This window comes from Arvicola amphibius, chromosome 2, assembly GCF_903992535.2.
Source record: "Arvicola amphibius chromosome 2, mArvAmp1.2, whole genome shotgun sequence".
In the NCBI taxonomy this organism is placed as follows: Eukaryota; Metazoa; Chordata; class Mammalia; order Rodentia; family Cricetidae; genus Arvicola; species Arvicola amphibius.
Genome location: NC_052048.2, coordinates 40,048,871 through 40,058,518, shown reverse-complemented (window position 1 = coordinate 40,058,518; position 9,648 = coordinate 40,048,871).

Sequence of the window (9,648 nt, the reverse complement as noted above, 5' to 3'; positions counted from 1 at the left end):
TCTCAGTAAAGGCATTATGAGTATATCACAGTGTATTTTCATAGCATCAGAAATTACTCCCTTAGAACAAGTTAGTAGATGATACATAAAATATCCCAAGTTACAAGTATACAGTGTCAAATTTTTCCTCCACATGAATTATTTCTCCTGCCAACTTTTCTGTTACTTTACTTTCTCTGAAATCTCTGTCTTACTTTTTTCTAAGCCAGCCTGTATCTCTCACTCTAGAATGGCTCTTTTCCCTATACTGCTGCTAAAGGACCCAAGCTGCATGAGAAGCAAGAAGCAAATCCCTGGGAGAAAATATTTTTATTTTAGGTTTATTTATTTATTTATTATGTATACAACATTCTGCCTCGATGTATGCCCCGCACGCCAGAGGAGGGCGCCAGATCTCAGTACATATGGTTGTGAGCCACCATGTGGTTGCTGGGAATTGAACTCAGGACCTCTGGAAGAGCAGCCAGTGCTCTTAACCTCTGAGCCATCTCTCCAGCCCGAGAAAATATTTTTGGTTGAGATGTCCTTTAGTGCTTTTCACTCACCCTCTCCTGAACATCTCCATATTGATTCAGGGATATTCACAGAGGACCGTCTGCTCAGAGACAGCTCAGCCTCCACCACCTTGGTACTTCAGCCACAGAGAAAACTGAATAATACAATGAGACACTTGAGATGTGTGTGTGTGTGTGTGTGTGTGTGTCCTTCATCTTAATTACTTTTCTACTGCTGTGATGAACCACGACTGTGGCAACTAATACAACATACAACAAAGTGTTTAATTGGGCTCATGGCTCCAGTGAGAGTCCATGAGGGCAAAGCTGTGTTAGCAGGAATAGCTGAGAGCTCACATCTTGATCCACAAGCACAGACAGAACTAATTGGGAATGGTGTGAGTCTTTGTAACCTCAAAGCCCACCCCCAGTGACACACCTCCTCCAACAAGGCCACACCTCCTGATCCTTCCCTAACAGTTCCACCAACTGTGAACCAAATATTCAAATGTATGACCCTGTGAGGCTTATTCTCACTTAGACCACCACATTCTCATATACTTTCTTATTCTTAAATGAAATCTGAAAATCAGATTCCTAAGGTTAAATTTGAAATCTTTCTTAAACACCAAATTAACTGCATTTGCTTTGTTTTCTTAATGTTGCCATGGGGGCTACAAAGATATCGCAATGACTGAAGCACTGGCTGCTCTTGCAGAGAGCCCAGGTCTAGTTCCCAATACACACATGGCAGTTCACAGCCATCTGGAACTCCAGTTGTAGAGGATTTGATGTTCCTTCTGGCATCCCTGGATACATGTGTATAGTCACATACATTGCAAGCAAAAGAACTGACATTCAAAAAGTAAAAATAAAATTTTCAAAAATATGCTGATGCTTCTATCTTTCAGAGAACACATTTAAAAATACTTCTGCTTGACAACTATGATTTAAAAATTAATGTATTAGCCGGGCGGTGGTGGCGCACGCCTTTAATCCCAGCACTTGGGAGGCAGAGGCAGGCGGATCTCTGAGTTCGAGGCCAGCCTGGTCTACAAGAGCTAGTTCCAGTACAGGCTCTAGAAACTACAGGGAAACCCTGTCTCGAAAAAAAAATTAATGTATTTCTATGACTCACATGGTATAATAGATGGCTTTTCACTTCCATGATCTTCCTAAGCCCCATCACCCCACTATGGTCATGAGGGGGAAAGGTAAGATAAATACAATGAAGAAGTATTCTACAAAAGTTTTGACTATAACTCGTCAAAAACTGCCAAAGTCATCAAAAACCAAGAATTTTAGAGTGAGACAGTTCAGTAGTTAAAAGCACCTGCTGCTCTTCCAAAGGACCTGGGCTCAGTCCACATGGTATATCTCCCAGTCACCTGAACTCCATTTCCAGGGTATCCAGTGCCACCTTCTGGCCTCCATGGGCAACACGCAAATGTGGTACACTTACATACCTGCAGGAAAAACACTGGAAATTATGAAAAATATGTAATTCAGGAACAAACACAGTCGAGGAGGCAAAAGAGGGAGGACATCTACAGGCAATGTGGTGTTCTGGAGCAGATGACAGGTAAAACTGCAGCACCAGCTACAGATTTCACTTAAGAATGGCATGTCAATGCTGGTTCTCCACCTGTAACAAATGTAGCATATGGAGATGAGATGTAAAGCAGATGTGCTATGACGTTAGTAAATGGCACTGGGTGTAGTCAGAGGCTGCTTGATTTTTCCCAGCCACCCTGACCCGAAATAATATTTGGCCAATAGCTTAACCATATTTCTAGCTAGCTTTTACATCTTAAATTAACCCATTCCTATTATTTTATATTTTACCATGAGGCTCATGGTTTACTGGTAAGGTTCCCTGGGCATCTGTCTCCTTCATTGGCTTCATGGCATCTACATGACTCCACCTACTTTCTCCCAGCATTCAGCTTAGTTTTTCTATCTAGCTCTATTCTGCCCTGCTCTAGGACCAAAGCAGCTTTATTAATTAACAAAACCCATTCACAGCATACAGAGGGGAATCCTACCTTCAACTGGGATCCAGAACTCACCTCTCAGTTTAGCCATAAGTCTGAAACTCTTCCATAAACGTCTACTACAAAAGTAAGAACAAACAATTGAAAACTATTTCGCTGATGGATGTATACAAAGAGCAAGTACATGAATGATAACAGGTTAAGGTCATTAGTAATTAGAGAGGTACAGATAAAAGCCACAGGTACCCCCTTCAGAGTCGCTATAACAATTAGAATGACAATGATAAAGGTTGACAAGGATACTGGAACATCAAATATGATTAGTGGGATTACAAGAGTATACAGCTACTTTGCAAGGCAACTTAGTAGTTCCTCTCTGCTTGTACTAGGTAAAACCCCAAGAAACTTCAAATGTCCACAAGAAACTTGAGTACAGGGCTCATACCATTATTCACAATAGCAAAAGTAGGACACAAGCCAAATGACCAGTAAGTAATGAACAAATACACAAAACGTGGTGTCCATTCAGGGAGTACTATTTGATCAGAAGAATAAAGTACTGAAACACGCCATGACCTAGTTGACCACTGAAGAAAGACCCTGTGCTAAATAAGGGATGCCAGAAACATCTAGTCAATATAGCATAGTTCTATTTATGTGAACTATACAGAGTAGACAATTCCATAGAGCCATAACCTAGATTAGTGGTTGCTAAGGGATGGACACAAGAGGCAGTATTAGGGGGTTATGAAGGATATTCTTGATTGTCAACTTGGCTATATCTGTATTTAACTAAAATCTAATGGTTGGGTACACTGTGAGTGATTTTTTTCTGAATTAAATCATTTGAAGTAGGAAGAGCCACTTATATGGATGTATGAGGTGGGAAAATCTACCTTTAATCTGGGCCACATCCTCTGAAAGTAGTCTATATTAAAGGACATGGATGAAGGCAGCTTGTTATCATCTTGCTGACTTGTGACCAAGAACTCATGCTGACAAGTCTGTTTCTTCACTAGCATTAGAGCCTATTTTTTTTGGGGGGGTGGTTCCAGTGTATACTGAAGACCACCTAGACATTCAGTCTTATAAACAACTACTGGATTATTGGATCTTCCATTGGTGGTCAGCCATTGTTGGACTAGCTGGACCACAGCCTGTAAACCATTCTAATAAGTCCCATTTTATAAAGATAGATAATAGGAGATAGATAGATAGATAGATAGATAGATAGATAGATAGATAGATAGATAGATCATTCTATAAGTTCTTTTCCTCTGTAGCAGTGGTTCTCAACCTGTGGGTCATGAATTTGGGGTCACCTAAGACCATCAGAAAACACAGATATTTACATTATGATTTATAACAGTAGGAAAATTACAGTTACAAGGTAGCAATGAAATAATTCATATGGTTGGAAGTCACCACAACATGAAGAACTGTATTAAAGGGTCACAGCATTAGGAAAGTTTAGAGTCCCTGCCCTAGAGTACCCTGACTAATACAGGGCTGCTGATTGCTACTAGGTACATTTACATGTTTGGGGAGGATAGTAAAATATTCTAGAGTTAGTGGAGACTGTTGTGTAATTTGTTATACTTTTTTAGTTTTTGAAGACAGGGTTTTGTTGTTGGGTTTTTCTTTTTTCTTTTTTCTTTTTTTTTTTTTTTTACTCTTTGTTCTTTGCTTTTTAGGGGCCCACCACCCAGGTCCCAAATAAATACACAGAGACTTATTCTTTCTTATGAATGCCCAGCCTTAGCTTGACTCGTTTCTTGCCAGCTTTTCTTAAATTATCCTGTCTCTCTTTTGCCTCCGGGATTTTACCTCTCTATATACCTTTCTTTACTTCTTACTCTGTGGCTTGTTGTGTAGCTGAATCTGACTGGTCTCTAGAGTGTAGAAGGAGCAGCGGGGCTGCGTCTAGCCACTCAGCTAGCTTTACCCAAAATAATTACACGGAAACTGTATTCTTTTAAACACTGCCTGGCCCATTAATTTCAACCTCTTATTATCTAATTCTCACATCTTACTTTAACCCATGTTTAGTAATCTATGTAGCACCACGAGGTGGATTGCTTACCAGGAGAGATCTTAACCTGCATCCATTTCGGAGAGGAGAGGCATGGCGACTGCATATGGCGGCTGCCTGAAGCATCTCCCCAACTCTGCTTCCTTTCTCCCACAATTCTGTTCTGTCTACTCCGCCTACCTAATTTTCTGTCTCTTAAAGGACCAAGGCAGTTTCTTTATTAATAATGAAAGTAACACATAGACACTCCTCCATCACTAGAGTTCTCCTCTCTTTTTTTCTCTCCTCTCCCTTCTTCTCTTCTCTTATTTATTCTCTCTGCCTGCTAGCCCCACCTACTTCTCTCTCCTGCCTAGCTATTGGCCATTCAGCTGTTTATTAGACCAATCAGGTGTTTTAGACAGGCAAAGTAACACAGTTTAAACATTCCACAGAATAAACAAATATAACACATCTTCAACTAATATTCTACAACAGGGTTTCTCTGTATAGTCCTGGCTGTCCTGAACTCACTTTGTAGACCAGCCTGGGCTTGAACTCAGAGATCTGCCTGACTCTGCTCCTGAATGCTATGTGTCACCACTATACGGCTTGTTAGGTTTTTTAAAAAGAGAGTTATATGAATTATAGCTCTACTAACTTTCTGTTTGAAAAAAAAAGAGGGGAGAAAAGAGAAGGAAGATGACAACCCAACTTAGAAACCTGAAACCCTGAACATCCAGATTGGAGATACTATCCTTAGGTCCCAGAAAAATGTTTCCCTTCTGCTTGGGTTTTTTGCTTTGTTTTGTTTTATTTCTTTAGATTTATTTATTTTATGTATATGAATATTGTGTGTGTGTGCAATATTGATGTAGGTGTGTCTTCTATCTATCTGATGATTTCACTGGTTAATTAATAAAGAAACTGCTTGGCCTAATAGGTTAGAACATAGGTGGGTGGAGTAGACAGAACAGAATGCTGGGAAGAGGGAAGTGAGGCAGATGCCTCAGGCAATCATCATGCCTCTGCTCTCTGAGACAGATGCGATGAAACTCTGGCCAAAGATGGATGTACGCTAGAATCTTCCTGGTAAGGCACCACTTCATGGTGCTACACAGATTATTAGATATGGGTTAATCAAGATGTGAGTAAGAGGCGGAAACTAATGGACCAGGCAGTGTTTAAATGAATACAGTTTGTGTGTTGTTATTTCAGGGCACAAGCTAGCCAGGCAGCCAGGAGCCGGGCGGGACAAAAAGCAGGCCTGCCCTCAGCTCATCACTACATAATATGTGCATGCCTAGTGGCCAAAGAAGTCAGAAGAGAACACTGCACCTCTTGGAACTGAATTTACAGATGTTCATGAACCACAATATAGGTGCTGAAATTCAAATCTGGGTCCTTCGCCAGAATAACAAGTACTTAGAACCCACTAAGCTCCCTTTCCAGACAGCCCCAACTAACCCACTGAGCTCCCTCCCTAGCCACCCCCCAACTAACCCACTGAGCTCCCTCCCTAGCCACCCCCCAACTAACTCACTGATCTCTCTCTCCAACCACCTCCCCCAGATAACCCACTGAGCTCCCTCCCTAGCTACCTACCCCAACTAACCCACTAAGCCCTCTCCAATCATCCCCAAACTAACCACTGAGCTCTCTCCCCAGGCATCCCCACAACCTGCTTTTTGTTGGCAGAACACGACATGACATTGCTTAATGCTGTGTGATGCTTAAGACTAGAGCCACTATCAGCACTACAGATGGAAACTGCTCTGGGATGCAGAAGAAACATGAACTACAAAAGTGTATGGGTTGATAAGAAAAGAATCAAGTTCACTAACTTACTAAATCCTTCCCTTCAGTATGCAGGCAACTGAAACTTCAATAGTGGGCATTGTTTCCCTAGAGTGTATATGGTGTAGATTTTCTTGTTTCTCTTCCTGTTCCCATTTAGAGATCAAGAGGTATTTTCAAACTACACAGTACTTATTATGGCTTCCCTGGAAACAGATTTTTCGTACCACTAATATAGCTCATATTACTTTAATTTGTTTATTGTGATTCTACAAGTTTTATATTGAGCATTGTCAGTATTATATTTCAGAGATGGTGAAAATGTCCCCCAAAAGTAATAGTTTATAGGATTAAAATGTTTGTTTTTTGCAGTAATGATATTTATTATACATGACTCAATTATATTTGAATAAGATATATAAATTCCATGGTTTGTTTTCATCTCTGATTCAGCACTAATGTCACAGTACTACAATGACTCAAATGTTTTTCTTATTTGATGTTAACAGGATGATTACATGAAAATCTCATTTGTAATAGCACAATTTATGGTTTTACTGAATGATGAGAAACACAAATACTACAGAAACTACATAATTTATGAACCCAATAAGTCATTATTTTATTACTCATCCAAATATCACCAGAACAGTGAATGCCAAGGCATGAGCAAAGACAATGGAATTTAGAAATATACAGGGGTTTTTGCCAACTTTTGCTCATATTACAACTCAGCTTTGTATGTGGTTTTGCTCATCTGGCTATGAGGATGCTTTTATCTATGGTTCTCCCACAAGCTGTCCCGGTCTTGATGCTTCTAAAGGAGACAGGGGATTAACTTCTTTGGCAAGGCTATTATGGTACTAAAAGTAATTTATAGAGATGTTGCCCTCCTTATCACCTTACCCCATGCTTCTTTCTGGCCTCAGCTTTGCATTCCTCCCATCCCTTCCCAGAGGCAGCTTAATGGAGCAGATTTTGAACTTCTGTCTCAAAGGGCAATACTCATGTGTGTGTGTGTGTGTGTGTGTGTGTGTGTGTGTGTGTGTGTATGTGTGTGTTCATACACATGTATGGAGTTTTCACTTTAAATCATACTCACCCTTGCCTTTGTTGCAGAATATTCATTATTTTATTCACTCTGGTGACCTTTATAGATGCCACTGTAATTTCTTGCTCTCTCTCCCTTATGCTTACTTTTTACACAGCTACTAGATAACTAAAAGTAACAAAACAGCAATATATTCTATTCCATTATTTCTCCTTCCCTCCCTCCTTTCCTCTCCCTTTCCTTCCATTTCTTGTCCCTGTTTGCTACCTCCCAGTTGGGCGTCACTTCCATCAATCTGTAGCTACCTCATCAACATCTTTATCAGACACGACCCCAGCCTTATGACAGACACATCACCATAGTTGGATAACGAAATACAAATGACCTGACCTACCCTGTAACCACCCCTGCCATGTCCTACTTGGCTAACTTGATAATCATCTGGTCCAGGCATGTTCAGTATGCATACTAATTGATAAAGACAACCAATTGCTAAGCATTGGTATCAGTTCTCCCAACTCCATACCCAATGATATCCTCCCACTGCACCCAACTCTGAGGCCCCATCTTACACCTCCCTCCATCATTTGACTGGTTCTATCTCTTCCTAAGATGCCACTACTTCAAACCTCTTTTTTTCATTTTTTTATTAAAAATTTCCATCTCCTCCCACTTCCCTCCCCTCCACCCATACCCCCACTCCCTCCCTCTCCAGGCCAAAGAGCCCTCAGGGTTCCCTACACTATGGTAAGTTCAAGGTCCTCCCAAACCTCTTAAACAGAGTAGATGAACGGGTTGTGGAGCAAGATACAAATCTAGACAGCCTTTAGTCAAGCCTGGGTCATTTTCCTGATGATTGATGTGTAAGGGTCCAGTCCATGGCAAGCAGTGCCACCCCTGAGCAGGAGGTTCTGGGGTGTATAAGAAAGCAAACTAAGCAAACTGTGAGGAGCAAGCAGCATTTACTCATGGCCTCTACTTTAGTTCCTACCTCAGCTTCCTTCAGTAGACTGTAATCTGAGACATAAAAGCCAAAAAAATCCTTTCCTCCCCAAACTACCTTGGTCATGGTGTTTTATCACAGCAACAGAAGCCAAACTAAGATAACCTACAACTCCTATTCTACATTTGAACAAGCATAACTGAATCCCTTCTATTTTGAGGTTTTAGTTTTTGTAAGAATTTTGTGCTTGCAGTGTGTATCCGTTATCTTCCCAGCTCCTGCAAACAGCATAATATCCATTTTCTCTCCAGCAACCAATTTACCTCCTCTCCAAGTCCAACCATAAAGACCCTTGTTTGAAACACAGCTCAAAGATGTGATTCTTTAACAGACTCCAGACCTTCATTTCATCCAAATTTGCTTTGCTAAAATTGTTCTCAAAACAGAATAAATTGAGTATCAGTAGTCATACTGTGAATCTTTTCCTAATATCGTGAGGACAAGTAAATCAATATTTTAATTAATCTTTTCAAAGCAATAAAAATAAAGTTTTAAAACCTCTGTTACTTATTCATTCAGCCAATTAATTCACAACTGTTTCTTAATTATTCTCATATGCACAAGATTTATGAAGTTAAGCCCCTGAACTCAGAATTTATTCAGCAGATGGGTTTGAGCCTCTAATCTACTACATCCTGGAGAAGTCAAAAGCAATTGCATTCTTTATCCTCAAAGTACTTAGTTTCATCTAACAGAAAAGCCACTGATGTTCTGAACATGAGGGCCATATACATATGTTTCCTATGGTTTTTGAGCATCTGCATGAATAGGATTGTCAGAGGAGATTCGAAAAGACCAGGAACAAGAGAGACCAAGAGAGTTCTTAAGTAGCTGCCTGCACTAGTTAAGATACAAATAGAACCAAGAGATGGACAAGGTGATGTCAGGAACGAGAGGTCATGCAAGCTAGGAATGGCGCTGCAATTTTCACTAACACAAAATGCACTGAATGTCCTTTCCAAAGGCTGGAGGAGAAACAGCTGCTGGAATACAAGGCCCTCAGATACAGAGTTTGTACATATTTGGTTTTTTTTTTTTTTTTTTTTTTTGGTTTTTCGAGACAGGGTTTCTCTGCAGCTTTTTTAGAGCCTGTCCTGGAACTAGCTCTTGTAGACCAGGCTGACCTCGAACTCACAGAGATCCGCCTGCCTCTGCCTCCCGAGTGCTGGGATTAAAGGCGTGCGCCACCACCGCCCGGCTACATATTTGGTTTTTATTCCCCAAATTCAAGTGTTAAATGCAGAAACAAACAAACAAACAAAAACACCTTAATTGTGATTCTGGGAAGAGGGCCCCAT